Genomic DNA, 26821 nt, shown 5'->3' with positions numbered 1-26821 from the left:
TTGGATTTGCCGGGGGATGCTCGACGGCGGCGGATTGCGGCGGCGGCAACCAGCGGCGAGGGAAGGGGGAAACGGCGACGAGGTCACGAGGGGTCGATTCCCGGCGGTGAGAGCATCTACGCGGCTACGGGAATCCGTTGCTAGTGTCGGATTGGGCGGAGCTACGCCGAGCGAGGCCGGCGACGAGCGGGTGCTACGGAGCACGGGCGGCGACGGCGGCGAGCACACAGCGGGCGGCGGCAACGGTCGGGGCGGCGCCAGCTAGCTACGGGGAGGCTACTCGTGCTACTATCCGAGCCTAAGAGGAGGAGATGGAACGAGAAGGGAGAACGGAGGGAGACACTACCGTGCGGGGAAGGGGGCGCAGTGACGAGAACCGACGGCGCGGGAGCGATCTCTCCGGCCTCGGGCCGGGGAAGAGGAAGAAGAGGGCGCGCCCGGAGTCCCCTTCCGCGTCCTTGCTCGTGCCGGCTCCTCCAGCACACGCGACGGCGGCGGTCGGCGAGAGAGACGGCAATGGCGCGGGCGGAAGACGGGGAAGATTGGGAGGGAAATAGGAAGGGAGGGCGCCTGGGTTTATAGGGCGGCGATGTCGGTTTGGGGGAGGGGAACCGACATTGGACGGTCAAGCCAGCGAGCTGGCGCTCCGGCTAGCGGCCAAATCGGCGACAGGGAGGAGGGGAATGACGCCGGCGGAGGAAGAGAAAGAAAGAAAAAGGAAGGGAGAAAGGGAGCTTGTCCCTTGCCTCTTTGGGAAAAGGAGAAGGGAGCGGGGGCGACGCGGCAGAGGGGGGGGCTCTGCCTCCGTCCCTTGGAGGCACGCGCGGGAAGTGGCGGGGCCGAGTCGATGACGTCGGCGATGACGGCGGAGGCGGCTTGGAGCGGAGCGGCGACACGGGCGGCAGGCGCGCAGAGGCTGACGGCGGCGGCGACCAGGCGGTCGGCCACCACGGCGCACGCGCGCGGGAAGCAACGGCGCGCAGCGACGATTTGGCGGCGTCGGCGGGAACGGCAGCGGGAAGCGGGAGGGAGGGCTCGGCTCCGCGCGGCTCGCGCGCACGCGCGTGCAGCGCTCGGGCAGAGCGGGGAGAGGGAGAGAGAGAGAGAGAGAGAGAGAGAGAGCCGGGGAGGGAGGGGGAGATGGGCCGAGAGGGATTCGGCCCATCGAATCCTAGGGAGGCGAATTAGACTTTTGCGGAGGGATTTGATTTGGGAAGGATTTGGATTCGGGATTGAACTCGACGATGGCTCGGGGATTTGAGATCTAAGATGGCACGGGCACTAGACAACAAGCAAAGAAACGGATTTCGCAAATAGGATTTTTAAGAGCTAGTTTTTCCGCTAGGCGCCACGACGGAACGGGCGCTACAGACCAACCCCCCTAACAAGAATCTCGACCCCGAGATTCAGCACCTAAGGGAGCAGCTCCGGGAACTCGGCGCGGAGAAGATCTTCTCGTTCCCAGGTTGCCTCATCCTCAGAATGATTGCTCCACTGGACCTTGTAGAACTTGATAGTCTTTCTTCGGGTCTAACGCTCTGCCTCTTCAAGAAGCTTGATCGGTCTTTCCTTGTAGGTCAGGTTCTTTTCCAGCTCGATATTTCCGAGGGGGACTTGTTCTTCTGGAACTCGAAGAAATTTCTTTCACTGGGATACATGGAATACATTGTGCACATCTGCGAGACCTTCAGGTAACTCAAGCTGATAAGCCACTTCGCCACGTCTGGCGGCTATGAGGTAGGGGCCGATGTAGCGGGGTGCTAACTTGCCGGACATCCCAAACCTCCTCATACCACGGAGAGGTGATACCCGCAGGTACACGTGGTCTCCTTTTTCGAATTCAAGGTCACGCCTCCGATTGTCAGCGTAATTCTTCTGACGGTTCTGAGCTGTCTTTAAACGTTCTCGGATCAGCTTAACTTGTTCTTCTGCTGCCTTGAGTATGTCGGGACCGAATACCTGTGCTTCGCCCACCTCATTCCAGCACAAGGGAGTGCGGCACTTTCTTCCGAACATTGCCTCATTCGGCGACATCCGAATGCTGGCCTGATAACTGTTGTTGTATGAGAACTCAGCATACGGCAAACAACGATCCCAAGTGCCTTCGAAATCCAGGGCACACGCACGTAGCATGTCTTTTAGGATTTGGTTTACCCTTTCTGTCTGACCATCAGTCTGCGGATGGTAAGCTGTGCTAAAATTTAGATCGGTTCCGAGAGCTTCATGCAACTGCTTCCAGAACCTTGAGGTGAACTGAGTGCCTCGGTCTGACACAATCTTCTTGGGACAGCCAAATCTACATACGACATGGGTCATGTAGAGTTCTGCTAATTTCTTTCCATCATAGGTGGTTTTCACTGGCACGAAATGAGCTGATTTCGTGAGTCGGTCCACGATTACCCAGATGGAGTCGTACCCGCTAGGGGTTCTTGGCAAACCGGTGATGAAATCCATTCCGATCTCTTCCCATTTCCACTCGGGGATCGGTAGGGGTTGCAGCAGACCAGCTGGCCTCTGATGCTCTGCCTTGACTCTTTGGCAAATGTCACACAGGGCTACGTATTCTGCGACATCTTGCTTCATTCCAGCCCACCAGAAGTATGCCTTGATATCCTGGTACATCTTCGTACTTCCTGGATGAATGGAGTAGGCGGACTTATGAGCTTCCTTTAGGATGAGATCTCTTAACTCCTTCTTGGCCGGTACACAGATGCGTGGACCACACCAAACCGTGCCTTGATCGTCTATGGAGAAATCGGTGTTCTTCTTCTCCTGTATCATCTTTATCATCTTTCTGAGCTTCCCGGATTTGCGATTCTAGGGTAGGCTGCACTGTCAAGCTGGCAGGGACACCTGACTGTACCATGGTCAGCCTTAACTCCTCCAATTCTCTGCACAGGCGATCTTGGTCTGGTCGTGTTTGAGCTACATTGCAATAGGTCTTGCGACTTAGCGCATCAGCGACCACATTAGCTTTACCGGGATGGTAATGAATTCCAAGATCGTAATCCTTGATTAGTTCCAACCATCTTCTCTGCCTCATATTTAACTCGGTCTGCGTGAAGATATACTTAAGACTTTTGTGATCGGTGTATACTTCACATCTGTTCCCGATTAAATAGTGCCTCCAGATCTTAAGAGCGTGAACCACGGCTGCCAACTCGAGATCGTGGGTGGGATAGTTGACTTCATGGGGACTGAGCTGCCTGGATGCATAGGCCACAACCTTTCGTTCTTGCATTAGGACGCATCCTAAGCCTTGTCTTGATGCATCACACAAGATCTCGAAGTCTTTTCGGATATCTGGCAAGGTGAGAACTGGGGCAGTGGTTAACCTTTTCTTCATTTTTTGAAAGCCGTCTTCACAGGCTGCTGACCATTCAAATTTCTTTTCCTTCTTTAACAGCTCGGTCATAGGTCTGGCTAGCTTAGAGAATCCTTCAATGAATCTTCGGTAATATCCAGCTAAGCCAAGGAAGCTGCGGATCTCTGACACATTTTTGGGCGGGTTCCAAGCAAGTACAGCTTCAACCTTGTTGGGATCTACTTCGACACCGTTGGAGGAGATCACGTGTCCAAGAAATACTACTCGGTCCAACCAGAATTCGCATTTCGAGAACTTAGCGAATAGTTGATGATCCCTAAGCTTTCCCATTATCAGCCTCAGGTGTTTAGCATGTTCTTCCTCATTCCTAGAATATATCAGGATGTCATCGATGAATACCACGACAAACTGGTCCAGGTATTCCATGAAGATCTTGTTCATTAAGTTCATGAAGAATGCTGGAGCATTGGTGAGTCCGAAGGACATCACTGTGAACTCATATAGACCATAACGCGTTGAGAAAGCGGTCTTCGGGATATCTTCAGATCTGATTTTTAATTGGTGGTAACCTGATCTCAAGTCAATTTTAGAGAAAACTCTTGCTCCTTTAAGTTGATCGAACAAGTGGTCAATCCGTGGCAACGGGTACTTGTTCTTTATAGTTACTTCATTCAGGGCTCTATAGTCGATTACCATTCTCTCAGAGCCATCCTTTTTCTTAACCAGGAGCACTGGGGCTCCCCAAGGGGATGAGCTAGGTCGCACATAACCTTTACTCTTCAATTCTTCGATTTGTCTTTTGACTTCTGCTAACTCATTAGCTGCCATTCGGTAGGGTCTTTTTGCAATTGGTGCGGTGCCTGGTGCCAGTTCTATGGCGAACTCAATCTCTCGATCTGGTGGCATACTCGTTAATTCTTCTGGAAATACGTCGGGATATTCACAGACTATGGGCACCGACTCCAAGGAGGTTACTTGTAAACAGGTTAGGATAGACCGACTTGCTGTAGGGGTGTTAGAGGTAAAGCGGACTTGCTTTCCTCCGGGTCCTTGCAAGGTGATGGACCTTTCAGTACAATCTATCTGTCCTTTGTGCTTAGCCAACCAATCCATCCCTAGGATGATGTCCAACCTTTGCGAGTCTAGGACTATCGGTTTGGCTAGGAAGTCAACTTCCTCAATTCTAAGGTTAACTTCCGGGCATATTTGAGTTGCCCTTATATTCCTTCCAGGGGAATGTACTATCATTGGTACACGTAAATTTTGGGTTTTCCAACCATTTCTTTTCACAAAAGCTTGTGATATGAAAGAATGGGAAGCTCCCGAATCAAACAGGATTATCGCGGGTACGGAGTTGACAGAGAACATACCCATCACAACGTCCGGAGCATCTTGAGCGGTCTCAGCTTGAATGTGGTTCACCCGGCCTCGACCAAAGTTGTTGGAAGCACGAGAACCTTGTCCACTTGCTTGAGAGCTAGGACGAGACTGAGCTGCCGCTGGAGTAGGAGTTCTGGCAGTGCTGCCATTAGCATGCCCTGAGTTGGTGTTGGTAGGATTCTGAGGGCACTGTCTGGCATAGTGACCCATCTGGTTGCACCGGAAACACTGAACTGCTGACAGTCCTAGCGGTGACTTGAAAGAGGAAACACTGTTTGGCGCAGTATTGCCACTTGGGGCGCGCTGCTGTGGCTGAGGTGCCGGTCGGTTCATTTGAGGGCGAGGGGCGTAGCCTGGCTGGCGGTTAGCCTGAGTGACCGATTGGTGATATTGCATGGGTTGACCAAAGCGAGAGCGAGGTGCGCCTCGGGAAGAATTTCCCTAATGGTTAGACTTGCGTTTCTTGTATTCTTCGGTCGCCTCTTTTCTGGCGTCCTCAAGTAGAAGTGCCTTGTTGATCATATGTTGAAAAGTGGGGAAATCGTGGGCAAGCAACTGGAGTCTCATTCCAACTGCGATTCCCTTCAAGAACTTCCTGATCTTCTTCTTGTCTGTGTCCACTTCCTCAGGGGCGTACCGAGCCAACTTGTTGAACTGACTTAGGTACTCATTGACACTACTATGGCCTTGCTTAAGCCTGTTAAATTCCTCTTTCTTCATATCAATAGCGCTTTCGGGCACATGAGCTGCACGGAAAGCCATAGCAAACTCATCCCAAGTAATGTTAGTGGGTTCAGGGTGTGCATTGCAGTAATTCTCCCACCAATCTGCGGCAGGTCCTCTTAGTTGGTGAGAGGCGTAGAGCGTCTTCTCGATAGGAGTGCACTGCACTAAGTTGAGTTTTCTATCAACATCCTTCAGCCAATCGTCAACCTCAACGGGCTCAACGGTCTGAGAGAACTCTGGCGGCCGAGACCTCAGGAAGTCTGTCAGCTTGGATCTATTGTTGCCCATGTGAGGGTGGCCATTTCCATGCGCATTATGCTGAAAACCGGCTATGGCTGCGGCTAATCCTTGCAAGATTTGTGTCTGAACTGCCATCAAGTGCTGCATGTTGTTTTCCACATGAGGTGGGGAAGGGATGCGTTCTTCTCCAGAATTGTGACTGGCGGTGCGGTGAGAGCGGTGAGATTGTTCTTCTTCTGCATTACGAGAAGCTGTGTGATGTGAGCAATTGCTGCGGTGAGGTTGCTCAACTTCTGCATTGCGGGAAGTAGTACGGTGCGAACGGCTACTGTGGTGAGACTGCTCATTAGCTGACTCATGATTTGCTTCTGGCTCAACTCTACCTTCCTCAAAACCGAGGCGGGCCGGTGCACGAGCGGCACGGCGGGGGCGGCTAGCCATCTAAACTCCCAGAAGAGGGCGAGGTAAGAATCATATAAGCACTTAGGAGGGCAAGGAGCAAAATAAATATCAACTCAGATAGCACGCACTAGGCATAAACTGGATTTTTCAAATCATAAAAAAACACCTGATACAACGGGTGTGGACCAGTCACAGAGCTACGCCGAGCTTGACTGTACGCACACCACCTAGGAGATCCAGACTACCAAACAACACCCACACGCACGCACTACCTCGCCACGACTCCAAAAGAGTTGGCGGCGGAACAAAAGGGCCTGACACACGGACGGCTGCTGAAGACTGCCTCCTCTACTCCTCGTCTGCCTGACTGCCTCCTGTAGTCGGCTCCTCAGTCGAAGAAACGTCGATCGGCTGACGCGAAGGGACCGGCGGAACCTGTCGAGGGCCGGCAGCAGCACGGGCCGCTGGCGGTGGGGGAGCTGGGTAGTCGAAACGGAACACGGTGGAAGCACCAACAACATGCTTCCGCGCAGTGCGGATAAAGCGTGGGCCACGGCGGGAGGAAGCAACGGGAGTGTGTCCGGGGGTGTAGGAGGGGCTAACTGGGTGTGGGTAGGGGGAGTACACTGGTGAGTACGGCGCACGCGAGCTGGGGGAGCGCGGGCCACTAGGAGTGCGAGCAGAGCCGCGAGAGCTGTGAGAGGACAGGTGGCTGGCGTGGCAGAGGCGGCCTAAGTCCCAAGAGACAGTGTCAACTGAGGTGACACCCTCCTCGGCCAGACGGGCCTCCAGAGCGGCGTAGCGGCGGGCAAGGGAGCGGTAAGCCTCAAGGAGTAGGTCGTGCTGAGTGGCCTGAGCCTCCGAAAGCTCAACCATGCGAGTCAGCACTGGCTGAGACTCGCTATACGGACAAGGGTACCTGGCGTCTAGGTGGCCAGAACGAAGGCGTGGGAGCTGCCGGAAGGCAGAGCCCCCGAGACGGTGGCTGTAGTCGTGGGCCAAGCGACGAAGCGCAGTCCAGGAGAGGTCCTGGTACGCGATCTGGATAGTGGGCCTGGCCACAGTGAAGTGGTGTGGGCGAAGGCCAGCTCCGTATATACCTCCACGAGGGTAAAGGTACACAGAGAGCTCACAGCGAGGGGGAACACGGTCCACGGAGTACCCTGTGTACACAGGACACGAGAAGCCAAGGAAGCGGACGAGGTCACGAAGCTGAGCGACGTGGTGACCCTCACCAAAACCGTGGGAACTAGAGCTAGCGTCCACTGCCATCTACAATTTTGAAAGAGGGAGAAAAGATCAGTAACCATTTTAGCAACAAACTATTGAAAATGAAGAAACCAAAAGAAGCCTTAGCTTTTCGCAAGTAGTTTTGAACTTAGTATCCTTAGAGTCGTCCTAAACGTCGGGTTTCGCCCTAGGGCCAAGCCTGTGCTCTGATACCATCTCTTGTCACGCCCCGAACTAGTCCCGAGCGGAACTAGCCCGTGACGCTCCAAATTAACCTGTTAATCGATACCAGTCCCAGGAAACAGTGCTGGTATCTCAGGAAGACAGAATATCACAGCAACAGAGGTCTCTTTATTATAGAGTAGGAGTACAGTCATGTTGGGCTACGGACAGATCCCGAGCTCACAACTGCATTTCAAAAGGGAAGCGGAAGCCAAGAATTGGACCAAACATCACAGGCGCGACTTGGGAACTAGGCCGAAACCCTAAAACTCATCGTATCCGGCTTGCTCCTGGAAGAACTCCTCGTCAGCGGGATCCGCTTCATCTTCTTCAGCAACTGGGGGGGGGGGGATTATGTATATAGGGCAAGGGTGAGTACGGGAGTACTCAGCAAGCCATGGGAAATAAGTGTTTAATGCAGGCTTCAAAGGAAAGGCTGTTGTTTTTGCAATTGATTTTTATTTAAACTCCTTTTTGAAACAGCTAAGTGAGTGCTTCTCAAACGACACGGATGAGACAGTGCGTCGTGTCCGGTCGGAGTATGTGCAATGTATCAGTCTTTTGAATTGATCAAGTTTGGCACCCGGCCAACAGCTTTCAAACGGCCACCCGGGCCTGGCTGATCCCATCAGCCGCAGATTTTCCAAACATCAAACCCATTCCTCAACAGCAAATTTCACAAGGCAGTAGTCAAACAAAACTACGCTAGGAATCACCTCACATCCGCCCATGACCGTGGGCACGGCTGTTCGAACAGTTTAATAACCTCTGCAAAGGGGGTACACTTTACCCACACGACATTACTAACCCGGATCATCCAGCCCATGCAGAACGGCCATGACCAGAGACCTTAAGGCTTTCATGACAAGGCATTTCGAAAGCCGACACAGGTTCACCATATGCTAACGAGAGGGGTCCCAGACCAACACCAGATTAGGTCCCAGACCATACTGTGCCAGGAAGCCCAGGGGTCCACCCCGACACCACCCCGGCGAATCCACATGTCTCTTGGCATCAAGGCTCCCCTGATTAGCTAATTACTCAGCCAGGGGTGTCCCATTCCACCCATGTGGTTGTACTTGCCTTATGTTCGGATGAAATTCCAAGGAAACGGTCCTTAAGTGCAAGAGCGGGAAACCGTATACCCGGTACGTTCCCCGGTCCGCGATTTTGGAAATTCATTTAGTTCGCAAGCACCGACTCAGGTGTCGGGTTTTTCAAGTCTTTTGTAAAACCCAAGTTTTACTCATCATTGGATATTTTTAAATTTGAGGGGAGGTGTTCCGATGCCCGTGCTCGAAGGCCCATGCATCGAAGCACAACAGTCGACAAAGGAGGTTTAAGTGTTCAATAAATCAAGGAGAGTAATTGCAGCAATTAGGGTTGGGGGCCGGCAGGCTATCTCGCGAGCCGCGGCCGAATTACTTGTGTAAATCTTATTCATGCAAAATTTGCGGGAAGAAATACTTAGATTTAAATTATTGGTGCAAGATGATCAAAGGTGACTTGCCTTGCTCGAGATCTTGAGCCTGATCCTCGAAATCCTCGCACTGCGGGTCTTCGGGCACCGAAACTACACGCGAAACGGGACAACTCAACAAACGGCGAAAATAAAGCCCTATTATTGACCTCTAAGCATGCCATTAGATAGATCTCGAGATTTGAGGAAATTTTGGAAGTTGAACGGAGTCAAACGGACTTACGGTTGGGAAGATATTGAATTTCTAAGATTATTGGATTTTTGATCTAAAGGAAAAGGATTTATTTAAACCCCTTTTTTTTGAAAAAGAAAAGAAAAGAAAAGAAGGAGGGGGGAATTAGACTTTCCTCGGGCGGCTAGGGCGCGGCCCGAGAGAAAGGGGCGGCTCGGCCAAGCTTAATGGGCCGGCCGGCCCAGGAAGGCGGCCCATGGCGCGTGCGGGCGGGGAAGGGAGAGAGAGAGCCGGTGGGCCGGGTCCATTCCGCGTGGTCCCGAGTGGGACCCGCTTGTCAGCGACTCGGCTCACCGTGAGCGAGGTGCACGCGGCGCGTGCTAGGGTTCGGGGAGAGAGACGCGGTGCACACGCGCGGTTCGCGGCGGACGCGGATGCGGCGGGCCCACGCGCAGCCTCACGGCTCACAGTGGACCGCGTGCGCGAGCGGGGCCGGAGGGAGCGGCTGACCGGGGTCGGCTCGACCCGGTCTTGGCCGAGCTGGCGCAGACGTGGCGCCTACGTGGCTGCCACGTGGGCCAGCGGGAGGTAGACGACGACGTCGGCCGAAACGGACGGCGGACGACGGCGGCGAGCGGCGGAGCGCACCACGGCGATACAGGCGAAAGCGAGCACTCCGGGAGGTTGCACGGGACGAGAGGAGACGAGCCAATGGCTTGGATTTGCCGGGGGATGCTCGACGGCGGCGGATTGCGGCGGCTGCAACCGGCGGCGAGGGAAGGGCGAAACGGCGACGAGGTCACGAGGGGTCGATTCCCGGCGGTGAGAGCATCTACGCGGCTACGGGAATCCGTTGCTAGTGTCGGATTGGGCGGAGCTACACCGAGCGAGGCCAGCGACGAGCGGGTGCTATGGAGCACGGGCGGCGACGGCGGCGAGCACACAGCGGGCGGCGGCAACGGTCGGGGCGGCGCCAGCTAGCTACGGGGAGGCTACTCATGCTACTATCCGAGCCTAAGAGGAGGAGATGGAACGAGAAGGGAGAACGGAGGGAGACACTACCGTGCGGGGAAGGGGGCGCAGTGACGAGAACCGACGGCGCGGGAGCGATCTCTCCGGCCTCGGGCCGGGGAAGAGGAAGAAGAGGGCGCGCCCGGAGTCCCCTTCCGCGTCCTTGCTCGTGCCGGCTCCTCCAGCACACGCGACGACGGCGGTCGGCGAGAGAGACGGCAATGGCGCGGGCGGAAAACGGGAAAGATTGGGAGGGAAAAAGGAAGGGAGGGCGCCTGGGTTTATAGGGCGGCGATGTCGGTTTGGGGGAGGGGAACCGACATTGGACGGTCAAGCCAGCGAGCTGGCGCTCCGACTAGCGGCCAAATCGGTGACAAGGAGGGGAATGACGCCGGCGGAGGAAGAGAAAGAAAGAAAAAGGAAGGGAGAAAGGGAGCTTGTCCCTTGCCTCTTTGGGAAAAGGAGGAGGGAGCGGGGGCGACGCGGCAGAGGGGGGGGGCTCTGCCTCCGTCCCTTGGAGGCACGCGCGGGGAGTGGCGGGGCCGAGTCGATGACGTCGGCGATGACGGCGGAGGTGGCTTGGAGCGGAGCGGCGACACTGGCGGCAGGCGCGGCAGGCGCGGCAGAGGCTGACGACGGCGGCGACCAGGCGGTCGGCCACCACGGCGCGCGCGCGCGCGGGAAGCAACGGCGCGCGGCGACGATTTGGCGGCGTCGGCGGGAACGGCAGCGGGAAGCGGGAGGGAGGGGTCGGCTCCGCGCGGCTCGCGTGCACGCGCGTGCAGCGCTCGGGCAGAGCGGGGAGAGGGAGAGAGAGAGAGAGAGAGAGAGAGAGAGAGAGCCGGGGAGGGAGGGGGAGATGGGCCGAGAGGGATTCGGCCCATCGAACCCTAGGGAGGCGAATTAGACTTTTGCGGAGGGATTTGATTTGGGAAGGATTTGGATTCGGGATTGAACTCGACGATGGCTTGGGGATTTGTGGCACGGGCACTAGACAACAAGCAAAGAAACGGATTTCGCAAATAGGATTTTTAAGAGCTAGTTTTTCCGCTAGGCGCCACGACGGAACGGGCGCTACAAGATCATCTTGATCTTGATCTTTAGTCCCGGTTGGTAGCACCAACCGGGACTAAAATTAAACACGTAGCATATAATCCCTATCCCTTATCCTCTCCTCCACAGTTACAACTTAGACAGATCGAATCTCACCCCTCTCCTTAGATCTATCCTCTCTAACACTCTTCTCCAACTCCTCCCCTTCCTTCTCTCCTCCCCTTCTCTCCCCTTCCTCCTTCCCTTCCCGGCCGGCTTCCCCTTCCCATCCGGCGGGCCGGCCGGCGGCGGGGCTGCGTGCTGCGGCGCCCGGCGGGGTCGCGCCCGGCGGAGGGCAGCGGGCGGCGGGGCTTCGGGCGGCGGCGGGCGGCGGGACCGCGCCCATCGTTCGTGGCGACCGGCGGCGGCAGCGGCTTCTTTTTTTTTTTAATTTGTGATGATTCGCTGTGATGTATTTGACTGAGAAGTTACAAATTTGTGATTCATTGTTTGGATCTGTGATGTATTTGAGTAATTTCTTAGGATATTGTGATGTATTTGATTTGTGTGTATAAGTAACTTTATGATTGTGATGTGGATTTGGTGATGTGAATTTGGGATGTTAGTTAGATTTGGGGATTTGCCTACTTGATTCGGGAGAAAATAAAAATAAAAAAAGAAAAAGAAAAAGGAACCATATGCACTGCCGCTATTGTCTTTTTAGTCCCAGTGGGTAAAAAGATCCCCTCTCTTTAGTCCCGGTTGGTGGTACCAACCGGGACTAAAGATGTATCTTTAGTCCCGGTTATTTCAACCGGGACTAAAGATGGACATCTTTAGTCCCGGATCCTTACTCCCGGTTGGAAAACCGGGATTAAAGGGGGGTTCCCAACCGGGAGTAAAGATGGTTTCTCCACCAATGGTAGTTAGATGGTCAAATACATTTTCCTGTTCTGCAATTAACATTAGAATATATTCGTAGCGGTTTCTTTTTATTAAAGAAATATAGAAAAAGTTTTATATACCAGTAATACAGATAAAGATCTACAGCTATCACAACCATAAGCTAATAAAACATTGTTCTAGTAGCTTATCGAACTACCATGAGCATAAGTTAAACATGAAAGACAAAAAAATGGTGGGTACTACACACTAACCTTCTATTGTCAAGGTATTCTCGAAGCTCATTAATCATATGCCTTTCACTTACTCCTGTTACATCAAATGACATGTACTTGTCCTTGTTAAGTTCAACTAGGATGTCCTTCAGGACTTTCTTGATTTCATGGTCTTGACCGACGGGAACAAAAGCAGCACAATCAAATTGCAGTTTAAGCATGTCAAACACTACTTTGGAAAGAGTTGTCTTGCCTAAGCCTCCGATTCCAACAACAGAGACCATCTTGAGTTTCTTGGGCGCCTCATCCCCCACGGACAACCTCCTCATTAGACCATCACTTGCCTTATCAATGCCAACAAGCTTGGTGACATTCTCATATCATGTCAAGATACAAGGATCCACATATGTTGGAAGATTAGTAGCGACATCATCAATCTTGTACCTATCGCGTCGTTCCATCACCTCCTTAACTTGGCTCTTGATATCTTTGATTTCATTGGCTATTTTGTGACGGATCTTTATCTTGGACAACGACTTGTGGCACTTGTCGATTAACCATGTGAAATTATGTTTCTTGGCTGGCTCAAGACCATCCACTCGTACCATGAACGTATCGATGTTGTCCTCAATGTCATAGGACAATTCCCTAATGTCCCAAGCCCAGATCTTGGTTTGCTTGTCAAGTTGGTCTAGGGGCACCTTTGAGATCTTCTCAAGGGCAGCTTGTATGCTCTGGAGCTCAGCCATGAGGAATGTTATCCCCTCCTTCACACTATTCTGCAGATCATATTCTTCCTTGAGCAGCTCCGCTAGCTTGGGGAAGAGCGTGCCCATTGCCCCTGTGGCGAACTCCATTCCTGATGGTTCACTACTCCCCAACTCTCTGTTTCTTGTGATGATTATGAAAAGCATATGAAGAAATCTGTTAGCAATGGATGCACGTGTAATTTGGCAAGTATTGAAGGATGGGAAATTTTGGCAAAAGAGCTGGCATGGCATGTTTACACATAAGGTGGAGTTTTGAAAGAATACAAAACTGAATAATTGTTGAAACTGCTGAAGGTATTAAATAGATGACAGAAATACAGTTATCAGGTAATCAAGTACCGTTGCTAGCCAAACTCACTCAATATCTGTAATTAACAATAATATTTGTCAGAGACTAACAACAATAATTCAGGATCCAAATGAATCACATCAAGCTCTCATAGTCACAATAAAGCACAAATCCTTCAATTGTGTAAAAATGTTTCAGATGTTCTTTCAAATGCAGAAAAGAGAAGATGGTCGCGGCATCCTCTATAACTTTAACTCTCACTGGACGCAACTATCAGATGACCAGATCATACATTGTTTGCTCAGATCTGGCAGTACCAATGACTGGTTCATACAAGAAACTAAACGTTGCTATTTGCTTCGGTCCCAATTTTACACAATAAATCCCAGTCTACCCAGATTAATTGCCGTGTGTTCTGCAAAGGAAAAAGTACGAATTACCCCCCTGAACCATAAAACCGGACGTTTTTAACCCTGAACTATGTATACCGGATTAATAACCCCCCTTATCAAATCTGTAGCGGTTTTATCCTACGTGGTATACACACGTGGCAATTCCATCAAGAAAAAATAAATAAAAACCATGGGCCCCAATTGTCATACACCTCTCTCTCCTCTCTCTGCCAGTCCTCATCTCCTGGCGATGTGGGGGCGTAGCGGAGAGGCGGTGCGGCGGGGGTGGCAGGGGCGAGGCGAGCGGCAGGCATGGCGGAGAGGCGGGTGCGGCAGGCGCACGGTGCTCGGCGAGCAGCACGGTTGGCAAGGGCGCGGCGAGCAGCGGGCATGGCGGAGAGGTGGGAGGCCACTACGGGCAAGGCAAAGCAGTACGCCTCGTCAACGCATTAGATATTGAATGTGTGCTGGATCAGCTGGTCTTTCCCATCACCGCCGACATGCTGGACCGCCGTCGACGTGCATGTTCATGGAGTGAATTTTCTGGTCCTGCTGTTCAGGACACATGGTCGGCTGTCACAAGGCCATAATGCCCGAAGACGGAGCCGTTGGCGGATGGTGACGCTGAAGCCCTCATCAGCCTTGCAGAAGATGCGGACGATGGGATCAGAGTCGCCGCGGGGTGCGTTGGCACTGGCGCTGACGTAGGCCTCGTCGCTGGCACCATATCCTCTCCACCGCGCTGCCATGGACCAATCTCCACCGCCGCTGCGCTACACCCTGTGCCACCGCTCTAGGCCGCCAACCGGGGTGTTTGCCTCGACGCTGCTCCGCTCACCTCCACCGACTGCCCACCGCTCCCGACGGTGCCCTTGACTCCGACGGTGCCCTCTTCGCCTCCACTCCTTGTCCCGGCGGCGATACGAAGTCAACGCCGCTAGTGGTCGAGGATAAGGGGAAAGAGAGAGAGGTGAGATAGTCGCCCCACTATTTTTTAAAAGAAAAATGCTGACTGGATTGCCACGCGTATGCCGCATTGGACAAAATCACTCTGGATTAGCTTGAGGGGGGGTTATTTGTGCGGTATAGACAGTTCAGGGTTAAAAACGTCCGGTTTTGTGGTTTAGGGGGGTAATTCGTACTTTTGTGATAGTTTAAGGGGATAATTCGTACTTTTTCCTTCTGCAAATGTTTTAGATGTTTTTGTAGACGCCAAACAATCCAGAACAGACAAGTGTTAACCTACATACTGCACTTGAAAAGTAGGAGTATACTTGATCAAATACAACTCACTGACCTTGCAAAAGAAGTAGAGAGCTAAGCTCTTGTTCTTGCTGCTGGTGTTAGAGTGCGCAGCCCGGCCTAACCAACCGTGGGCCACCCAGGTCACATTGGGCCTACTCCACCATAGGCCCAACCAGAGCCACAATTTTAGGTTCTGGGCCTATACAATCCAAAACACTAGTATGATGGGTGAGAACCGCCCCCATTTTTTAAGTTGTGCTCTCCCATCATCAATTACCGATGTGGCACTAAACCCAACAATCTCCCCCGTCATACATCGGGCCTAACAAATCTCCCCCGTCACATCAACCCATGTGACCCCGAAGATCTATTACCTGGCCTTCCTACCATGTAACCCATGGAAATTTTTCTGGGTTCCAAACATGAGCCCTGATACCCCTTGTTAGAGTTTTGTGTTGAATATGTGTACGTAGTCGGTTACAGTTTAGGACTTAGAGTTGTATCAGGTATTAGGACTAGAGTAAGAGTCGGACTCTATCCTAGTGTAGCGCCCGTTCTGTCGTGGCGCCTAGCGGGAAAATTTAAATTCTAAAAACCCTATTTGCGAAAATTGTTTCTTTGCTTGTAGTCAGTCTCCGTGCCAATTCCAGATCTCAAATCCCGAATCCAATTCCTTCCCAAATTGAATTCCTCCGCAAAAGTCTAGTTTGCCTCTCTCAGGTTCGGTGGGCCGAGTTCCCTCTCGGCCCATCTTTCTCTCTCTCTCTCTCTCTCCCTCCCCTCCCTCGCTCTGCCGTGCGCCGCACGCGCGTGCGCGAGAGCCGCGCCGAGTGCCCCCCCCTCGCTCTCCCTCTCCCCACCTCCATCCCCGGCGAGCTCCCCGCCCGTGAAATCGGCCCCCGCATGCCGTTGCTTCGCGCGCACGCCCGCGTGGTCACCGCCCGTGCCGTGCCTGCGCCGTCTGCGCCGCCCGGCCCCGCTGCCCTACCGCGCCTGTAGCCGTGCAACCGCTCGGCCCCGCGAGCCAGCACGCGTGCCCGAGCCGCGCCGCTCAAATCGCCGCGCGCCGTTGCTTCCCGCGCGCGCGCGCCGTGGTGGCCGACCGCCTGGTCGCCGCCACCGTCAGCGTCTGCCGCGCCTGTCCGCGCCTGCCGCCCGTGTCGCCGCTCTGCTCCACACCACCCTGCCGTCATCGCCGTCGTCACGACCCGACCCCGCCACCTCCGCGCATGCTTCCAAGGGTCGGAGGCAGAGCTCCTCCTCCCACTGCCTCGTCGCCCACTCTTTTCTTCCTTCTTTTCCTAAAAAGGCAAGAGGCAAGCCCGTCCCCCCCCCCTTTCTTTCTTCTTTTTCCTTTTTCTCTCTTCCTCCGCCAGCGTCATCCTCCCTGTCACCGTTTTGGCCGCTAGCCGGAGCGCCAGCTTGCTGGCTTGACCACCCAATGTCGGTTCCTCCCTCCCAAACCGACATTGTCGCCCCTATAAATCCAAGGCACCCTTCCTTCCTTTCCCTCTCCCTTTCGCCCTCGCTCCACCGCGCCATTGCCGCCCCCCCTCTGTCTCGCCTCCGCCGTTCGTCGCCAAAGCACCGGGAGAGTCGGTGCGTGCGAAGGACGCGTGAAGGGGACTCCAGGCGCACGTCTTCCTCCTCTTCCCCGGCCCGAGGCCGGAGCGATCACGCCCCGCGCCGTCGGCCATCATCACTGCGCCCGCCCGCACGGTAGTGCATCTCCCCGTTCTCCCTCCTCGCTCTATCTCCTCCCCTTATACTCGGGTAGTAGCACGAGTAGACCCCCCGCCCCCGTAGCTAGCTGGCGCCGCCCCAACCCTTGCCACCGCTCGCTGTGTGCTCGCTGCCGTCGCCGCCCGAGCTCGATAGCACCTCTCATCGCCGGCCTCGCTCGGCGTAGCTCCGCCCAATCAGGCACTAGAATCAAACTCTGGAGACCGCGAAGATGCTCTAGTGTAAATGAATCGAACCCTAGTCATCTCGTCGCCGTTTCCCTCTTCTCTCGCCGCCGGTGGTCGCCGCCGCAATCCGCCGCCGTTGAACTCCCTCCGGCGAATCCGAGCCGTTGGCTCGTCTCCCCTCGTTCCGTGCAACCTCCCGGTGTGCTCGCCTTCGCCTGCCTCGCCGTAGATCACCCCGTCGCTCGCCGCCGCCGTTCGCCATCCATTCCGGCCGGCGTCGTCGTCTTCCTCCAGCCGGCCCGCGTGGCAGCCACGTAGGCGCCACGTCGGTGCCAGCTCGGCCAAGACCGGGTCAAGCCGACCCCGGTCAGCCGCTCCCTCCGTCCCCGCTCACGTGCACGCGTCCCACGGAGAGCCAAGAGGCTGCGCGTGGGCCCGCCGCGCACCACGTACACCACGAGCCGCGCGCGTGCACCGCGCCTCCCCTCCCCAAACCCTAGCACGCCCGCGTGCACCTCGCTCACAGTGAGCCAAGTCGCCGACAAGCGGGTCCCACTCGGGACCACGCGAGGTGAACCCGGCCCACCGGCTCCCTCTCTCCTCTCCTCCCCGCGAGCCCCCTTGGGCCGCCCCTCAGGCCGGCCAGCCCAATGGCAAGGCCGGGCCGCGCCAACCCCTCTCGGGCCGCGCTCAAGCCGCCCGCGAAGTCTATTCCCCCTCCCTCTTTCTTTTCTTTTTCAAAAAGGATTTAAATAAATCCTTTTCCTTTAGACCAAAAATCCAATAATCTTAGAAATTCAATATCTTCTCAACCGTGCATCCGTTTGACTCCGTTCAACTTCCAAAAATCCTCAAATCTCGAGATCCAGCTAATGGCACGCTTAGAGGTCAATAATAGGGCTTTATTTTCGCTGTTTGTTGAGTTGCCCCGTTTCGCATGTAGTTTCAGAGCCCGAAGACCCGCAGTGCGAGGATTTCGAAGATCAAGCTCAAGATCTCGAGCAAGGCAAGTCACCATTGATCATCTTGCACCTATAATTTAAATCTAAGTATTTCTCTTCCGCAAATATTGCATGAATAGGATTAACACAAGTAAATCGGCCGCGGCTTGCGAGATAGCCTGCCGGCCCCAATCCTAATTGCTGCAATTACCCTCCTTGAATTATTGAACACTTAAACCTCCTTTGTCGACCGTTGTGCTTCAATGCACGGGCCTTCGGACACGCGCATCGGAACACCTCCCCTCAAATTTAAAATATCCAACGATAGGTAAAACTTGGGGTTTTACAAAAGACTCGGAAAACCCGACACCTGGGTCGGTGCTTGCGAACTAAATGAATTTCCAAAATCGCGGACCGAGGAACGTACCGGGAGTACGGTTTCCCGCTCTTGCACTTAAGGACTGTTTCCTTGGAATTTCATCCGAACATAAGACAAGTGCGACCACATGGGTGGAATGGGACACCCCTGGCTGAGTAACTAGCTAATTGGGGGAGCCATGATGCCAAGAGACATGTGGATTCAACGGGGTGGTGTCGGGGAGAACCCTCGGGTTTCCTAGCACAGTATGGTCTGGGACCTAATCTGGTGTTGGTCTAGGACCCCTCTCGTTGGCATATGGTGAACCTGTGTCGGCTTTCGAAATGCCTTGTCATGAAAGCCTTAAGGTCTCTAGACGTGGCCATTCTGCACGGGCTGGATGATCTGGGTTAGTAATGTCATGTGGGTAAAGTGTACCCCTTGTGCAGAGGTTATTAAACTGTTCGAACAGCCGTGCCCACGGTCATGGGCGGATGTGAGGTGATTCCTAGCATAGTTTTGTTTGACTACTGCTTTGTGAAATTGCTGCTGTGGAATGGGTTCGATGTTTGGTAAATCTGCGGCTGATGGGATCAGCCAGGCCCGGGTGGCCGTTTTAAGGTTGTTGGCCGGGTGCCATCCTTGAATCAATTCAAAGACTGATACATTGCACATCCTCCGACCGGACGAGACGCACTGCCTCTTCCGTGTCGTTTGAGAAGCACTCACTTAGTTGTTTCAAAAAGGAGTTTAAATAAAATCAATTGCAAAAAACAACAGCCTTTCCTTTGAAACATGCATTAAACACTTAATTCCCATGGCTTGCTGAGTACTCCTGTACTCACCCTTGCTCTATATAAATAATCCCCCCCAGTCGCTGAAGAAGATGATGTGGATGCTGCTGACAAGGAGTTCTTCCAGGAGCAAGTCGGTTACGATGAGTTTTAGGGTTTCGGCCTAGTTCCCAAGTCACGCCTGTGATGATTGTTCCAAGTCTTGGCTTCCGCTTTTCCTTTTGTAATGCAGTTGTGAGCTCGGGATCTGTCCGCAGCCCAACATGACTGTACTCCTACTCTGTAATAAAGAGACCTCTGTTGCTGTGATATTCTGTCTTCCTGTGATACCAGCACTGTTTCCTAGGACTGGTATCGATTAACAGGTTAATTTGGAGCGTCACGGGCTAGTTCTGTTCAGGGCTAGTTCGGGGCGTGACACCTAGTATCTCTCATAAGTAGAGGAGCGTGCCTGTTGTAACCGCATGGCGACTTAGCATAGCAAGAGGGAGCAGCTGCTGGCGGCGACCGGCCGTGAGTCGTTGTAATTCTGATACACTGTTATATGCTGGATTGGGGAGGAGCGCCCGTCATCAGTGCCCCGGAGATGTAGGCCCCGGCTGAACTTCATTATCAAATATCGTGCCTCGGTGTCGTCATCGTGTTTGGATCTCCTATGGCGTTTTTCTTCTATGCTTAGCAATGATGTCGTTTTCGGGGCTGATTATATAACAAGTGGTATCAGAGCCTGCGGGAGATCCGTGGTAGAGGTACGAGGGAGGTGCTCCACGCCGTGATGCTACACAGGATGTCTAGGGACGGACATGGACGCAAGGTGGAGCACAGCGGCGATCAATGGAATTTGATCGGTGGAATCGAACACTTCAAACGGTGGTCTGAACAGTTCGATATTGGCTACAATCAATAGGGAGACGACCAGACATGATGCTCGGGTTGATGGCGACAAAAGCGATTGGCGATCCAATCGGTGGGTTGAACCCTTCGAGTGGGTGGCCAGAACTTTCCGGTGAGCTATTTTCAACAGGGAAACGTGAGGCCTCATGCTTGGGGTTGATTGAAGCTGGAGGTGATCGGTGTTCTCCGTGGTGGAATCGAACACTTCGGGCAGGGTGGCTCGGGCCTTTCGATGAGCTGCGTTTAACAAAGAGATGGCTAGACGTAGCGCTCGGGTCGTTCGGTGGCTGGGAAGATGGCATGTGATTTGTCGGCTTCGGCTCGGGGCTAGATTGACAGGTGGTGAATCGGTGGTCAGAGCGGAATTGTTTGCGACGAACTTTGGGGGTAGGAACACGGCTTGGTGTGGTCGTCGTGTAGGTGCTGACGGGATTCGACGCAGGCCGACTCCGGTGATTGGAGATGGCGGCTTTCGCGGGGAGCAATGGTGTCGGTTGCTTCGGGGAGAAGCGGTGATCACATAGAGCAAATCTAGAAGCTGAATTATGTGAAGTTCAAATTACCGTTGTTTCGCTGCTGATCGATCAATCTGCGCGTAGTAGTTAAGATCGATAAGCAGGGTTTCATACTTAATCTAACGAAGGTTTGTTACAAAGATAAACCATTTGTCCTTGCAAAGAAAGTTACTTTGTCCAAGTATTCTAAATAATCGACCCAGCAAATAAGAAGCATCACGTCATTAGGGATATAGATGGCCATAAGGCCCGAGTCCCAAGGTCCGGCCCACGGCACGGTATTTTGGCCCGGCCCAAGCATGGCACGGCCCGACTTGGGTCGGGCCCGTACCGGCCCGGCCCGACCATTGGGCCGTGCCTGGGCCTCCTCACCGGCACGCTAGGCTGGCCCGGCACGGTAGGGCCAGCCCGGCACACAAAGTATAGGGATTAAAAATAGACATATAAATGTCACCGTTCAAAGAATAGGGACCTTAGATAGACATATATTAGCTATTTATATACCACAGCCCTAAGAAGAGGGAGGTAAAATAGACTTATATATATATATATATATATATATATATATATATATATATATATATCACAGCCCAATAGGAGGGAGCAAAATTAGACTTATTCTGAGGAAAAGCACGATGGACCATCGTGCCTTCGGGCCGGCTCGGCACGACCCGAGTCGTGTTGGGCCGTGCCTGGGCTGTGAGTGTGGCACGTGGGCTGGCACGGTGCGTCGGTCAGGCCGAGCCGACCCGACAAGCCTCGGCCCAAGCACGGCCGGGCCTGGGCCGTGCCGTGCCGGGCGGCCTACATGGTCATCTATAATTAGGGAGTTGTAGACCACTTTAGCAAGTAGTGTTATGTACGTATGTTTTGGTACTGTAGCTACGATCTGGTCCGTTCACAAAAAAAAATGGATGGCTGCTATTGCGTGCAGTAGCCAGTAGCTTAATATGTGCTCCCTCCTTTTCATATTATAAATCGTTTGACTTTTTTTCTAGTCAAATTTTGTTAAGTTTAGCCAAATTTGTAGATAAATTTCACAACATCTAAAATATTAAATTAGTATCATTAAATCTAATATTAAATATATTTTGATAATATGTTTGTTTTGTGTGAAAATAATATTATATTTTTCTATAAATTTAGTCAAACTTGAAGAAGTTTGTCTAGAAAAAAAGCAAAACAACTTATAATATGAAACGGATGGAGTAGTTGTTATTGAAACTGCACGAGTGATTCCGATCCATTTGCTCAGCCACGACTTAAAAAAAATTCAGGTATGCACTTGTCAGGTAACATCATCACAAACTTTTCCTTCCACCTACTTTTCCTTCCACCTAGCTAAGCCCATATAATTGTTCAGGCATTCCACTCAGTTTATCAACCAAACAAATTAGGCCTTGTTTAATTACCAAATTTTTTTTCCAAAAACATCACATCGAATCTTTGGACACATGCATGGAGTATTAAATATAGATTAAAAAACTAATTGCACAGTTTCCATGGAAATCGCGAGACGAATCTTTTGAGCCTAATTAGTCCATGATTAGCTATAAGTGCTACAGTAACCAACATGTGCTAATGTCAGATTAATTAAGCTCAATAAATTTGTCCCGCGGTTTCCAGGCGAGTTATGAAATTAGTTTTATCATTCGTGTCCGAAAACCCTTTTTGACATCCGGTCAAACGTCCGATGTGATATTCAAAAATTTTCTTTTTGCCAACTAAACACACCCTTAACCCACGTCCTCAGCTTAGAGAACGAGCAGCTGCCTATCCAACTATAAATTCTATAGAGTTTGTGTCAGAAGTACAGATATGTCAGTTAGAGATAAGAGTCAAATATAAATTATAGAGATAAGATATAATCGTAGAGATAAGATAGATTCCTAGAGATAAAATCCTAGCACGACACAGAAGGGGACTGTCGATGAGATGGGCCCAGGGGTATCACGTCTAGAGGGAGGAAACCGCCCTCAAACCCACATGGCTCCCCCGAGGGGGGTCGAGCCCAGGGTGTTGCCGCGGCTACCCCCTCCCAGCTTGGGATTGGGCCGCCCCCAAACCCACATGGCTCCCCCCGAGAGGGGTCGAGCTCGGGGTGGCGCGGCGGCTACCCCCTCCCAGCTAGAGGGAGGAGGCCGCCCTCAAACACACGTGGCTCCCTCGAGGGAGGTCAAGCCCGAGGTGTTGCGGCGGCGGCCCCCTCCCAGCTTGGGGTTGGGCCGCCCCCAAACCCATGTGGCTCCCCCCGAGAGGGGTCGAGCCTGGGGTGGCGCGGCGGCTACCCCCTCCCAGCTAGAGGGAGGAGGCCGCCCAGACCTCTGGTTCCGAGCTCATGGTGGGAGGCCTTCTTTGAGCTAAAGGTTTGAAAGGTCGCGACGTGCAAACAAGGATAAACAAAGGTAACAAAGGAGGTATTACAATATCCGGACCAAAGCAGACCTCTCTGGGAAAGCTTAGCGTTGGCCGGGGGCTCTTTTTGAGCATAGCATTTGTAATACTTCCTTTAAGTTTGTATCTTCTTTGTTCATGCTTATCAGCAAAGTTATTATGACTTATATTTATCTCTCACCCATCTCTTCCTCACAGTCCCGCGATACCCATGTGTCGCACGCTCGTTTGCCCCTCTTGGTAACAAAAAGATTGTATTCACTTCACCCATTCAAATGATTCTTTGCTAAAAGTGTGGAGGCTACGATTCCTGTCTCTATCCTAGCCCTGCGTCGAGCTCTGGACGTCGTCGACGCCCGGGGCCCTATGTGCTGGCTCTCCCATAGCAGCTGGCTTTGGCCCCGCCGGCTGGCTATGGCACCTAGCTTGGCTTGATCGCGGGTGAGGATTGCTGGCTATGTTTTCAGTCCTCACACTCACGCGAAAATAATCGTTTGAATAGATGAAGTAGAACATGAACAGAGGTTAACAAAAGACAGGGGCAAGCGAGGTGCGCAGCATGAAGTCGCAGACCCGAGAGAATCTAACAACATTTGCTGAATATATACAGAAAATAAGTTCACAACCTAAGGTACGGGCTGGCGAGTCGCCCTCAAGTTGGAGCGAAAAAGGCGCATGGGCCCTAGTGCCAGCAAAGAATGGAGAAGAGACCGGGCCCACATCGTTAGACTAGGAGAGTGGCGTCAACCCTGGCCACCCAGGGGTATCACGTCTAGAGGGAGGAGGCCGCCCTCAAACCCACGTGGCTCCCCTCGAGAGGAGTCGAGCACGAGGTGTTGTGGCGGCTGCCCCCTCCCAGCTTGGGGTTGGGCCGCCCCCAAACCCACATGGCTCCCCCCGAGGGGGGTCGAGCCTGGGGTGGCGCGGCGGCTAAACTGAAACCAGAGGTCTGGACGGCTCGGTTTGCTGTAAAGACCGCCCCAGCATTTGAACCGGAAGAAACCGCCTGAACCGGCCGGTTTTCATGTGAACCGCCGAACCAGAGCAAGCCAAGCCGGCCGGTTTGTCATGCCAAGAGAGGATGGGCCTTGATGGGCCAGTCAAGGCCTTGTGCACGTGCATGTGTACTATTGAAAATAGCAAGAAAAAGAGGTGGAAAGGGGATTCGAACACTGGTTGGCTGGCTGAAAGCCCCATGCATCCACCACCCAGCTAACTTTGGCAAGTGACAAGAAGAGAATATGCATACAATATAACACTTCCGGTTCAACATTCGAACCGTGTAAACCGGCGGTTGAACCGCTGGACCGGTGACCCAAGGACTCGAGCGGTTCGATCGCCGGTTCAGTTTTTTCAACTATGCCCCCGAGGGGGGTCGAGCCCGGGGTGTTGCGGCGGCTGCCCCCTCCCAGCTTGGGGTTGGGCCGCCCCCAAACCCACGTGGCTCCCCCCGAGGGGGGTCGAGCCCGGGGTGGCGCGGCGGCTGCCCCCTCCCAGCTAGAGGGAGGAGGCCGCCCTCGCGTGGGGTCGAGCTGCTCCGACCCCCTCCACGTATCAGCCCACGTGTACAGGGTTAGGTGGGCACGCCTAACGCCTGCCTAACTGCATTTAAAGCGGTCTATGCAACCGCGCCATGCCGCATTTAATGCGGCGTGTTGCGCTTCTGACCGGACTGTGACCGGTTGAATGATCGATGGGACGGTGACTATGTACCCCCACCCTGTCAGTGTGTCAGGCAGCGAGTAGCATGCTCCATCCCGTCCCATCATAATGAGGAGGGGCTTCACAGCCTCTTACCTCGGTCAGAGCTGGTCCAACCACTCTGAACTGACCCGGGTTCCCGTTTTCTGGTGTGAACGAGAACCCGGAAGTCCTCATCCATTAAATGGCGAATGACAAAGGCGCCCTGCATGATTTGAGGGGCCCCGCGCAGCAACCGACGTGCAGATAGCTTTTGGGCTAAGGCACAAGACATGTAATTAATATAGAGAATATTTTCCCTTCTCCCTAGGTAGCACTCGCAGCACATGTGGTATCCCCTTAGAGTATAAAAGGAGGACCATGCCTAGCGAGGAGGGGGGATCAGACTTAGAATCCCTGAGCCAAAGCTTGTCTAACCCTAGCTTGCATACTAGGGATTCAGGGACTTTCTAAGCACAGAAGAATCGTACACACAGGAGTAGGGTATTACGCTTCATAGCGGCCTGAACCTGTATAAACCCCTTTTGTCTCATCGTCTTGTGGGGGAGGGGGGGCGGGGCTTGATCCCCTCAAGATGACTCAGTTTCGCTCTCGAAGCCTCAAATTTCACCCGCTGCCCCCGGCCGAACCAAAAAAGGGCTCACGGTTCCCTGGTGGAGGAGTTAACCCTCCGACAGGGATGCAGGCACCAGGTGGAGGCTGATGATGGTGAGTTAAAGAACATGAAAGAATAGAACTTCTTCGACTCACCATCATCAATTGTTTCTCTGATGGGCGGTCCTCCACCTGGTGCCTGCGTTCCCTTCTGTGTCGTCCCTTGACTCTCCTCTATTGTGTGTCCTAATTAGAGGATAATTGGGAGTGCTCCAACAAAACGCAGGAATTGAAACACCTACAAACTGCACTAAACAACTGGGCAAATTAAAGGAGTCTTCTTTTATTGGATGTATACCTGACCTCACAAACTGAAGAGCAGCCGGCAACTCTTCCTGCAGATCGATGTTGGCGCAGCTTGGTTCAACTGGGGCTCGGAGGCGTCTCCATGGCTAGCAGCTGGATCAGCTAGCGTGAGGTTGCAGGTCTTCAGGGAAAGTGATCATATGGTGGGGAGAGCTTGATTCTCAGCTTGCTCTGGTTAATTAAATTAGTTTGGTGAAGGCATCAGGAACATGGATGAGTCACTCAGGATGGTGCGAGTTGATATGACGAGAAAGATGAATTTTTTTCGTGTTGGAGTCAAAAGCGTCTGTACTAGCGGTAGTGCGGCACTAGAGGTGATAAATTTTATTCGCCTGTGCAATGCAATCGACTTTATTCGATCGCCGGTCTAAAAAAATAAGGCCAAGTGCGTCTCACTGGAAAATCTCACTTTATTTAGCAGCAACAAGCGACTTTATTTAACGTGCGTGGTGATGACTTTATTTAGAAGCAAACAAGCTGGTTTTTAATAAAGCTCCGACATCAATAGTGGGCGGAGGATCATTGATGAAGGGATATTCCTGCCGGTTATTTTTAAAGGCCGGCACCAATATACCTCTCTCAAAGAACGGGCACTTATAAATTATAATTATAAGTGCTGTGTTAGTATTGTGTTTTGTAAAAAAAGTATTCACCACATGCACTCCAAGTATCTTCAAATTACCACATGATCAGCAAAGTGGATGCCGACAACAGCGGCAACATAGACTTACAGGAGAGTTCCTGAGCCTAATCGCGTGCAAGACAATTAGATTAAGACCAGAAGACGGCTTCATCTCTGTCGCCGAGCTCCGCCACAGCCAGAAACCCGATGGAGGCGAAGCCTCAGGACATGATCAGCAAGGTGGATGCCAACGATAGTGGCGACATCGACTTCCAGGAGAGTTTGTGGGCCTAATGGCGCGTAAGATGATTAGATGAAGGACAAGGACTTCGAGGAGGAGCTGATGGAGCTTTTCAGCGTGTTCGACAAAGATCAGAAGACAGCTTCATCTCCATCCGAGCTCCATCACATCATGGCCAATAAATCAAAAGAGGCTCACCGACATGGATATTGACAAGATGATCTGCGAGGTCAATAGCTATGGCAGATCCACTGCTAGGAGTTCGTAATTAAATTTCAGGAAAAAAAAATCAAAAGAAGCATTCGAAAATAAAATTTTCATTTTAATTAGTAATAAAAATATAACAAGAGTCCATGTAGAATATATATATCTGAAATTTGGAATAATAAAATAATTATTAAAAGAAGAACCTAAATACAGCACAATACAATTTAAAAACCCCCAAAAGACAATTTAG

The 26821-nt window shown here is 52.7% G+C and overlaps 1 pseudogene; it reads right to left on the bottom strand.

The window, feature by feature from the left end:
- The window catches only part of LOC127754640 (disease resistance protein RGA5-like), a 31367-nt pseudogene extending 5577 nt beyond the window's left edge, over positions 1-25790 (bottom strand).
- Positions 25791-26821: the final 1031 nt, after the last annotated feature.

The sequence above is a fragment of the Oryza glaberrima genome, chromosome 11 (assembly GCF_000147395.1).
Source record: "Oryza glaberrima chromosome 11, OglaRS2, whole genome shotgun sequence".
In the NCBI taxonomy this organism is placed as follows: Eukaryota; Viridiplantae; Streptophyta; class Magnoliopsida; order Poales; family Poaceae; genus Oryza; species Oryza glaberrima.
This window is presented reverse-complemented; position numbering and strand designations above follow the sequence as displayed.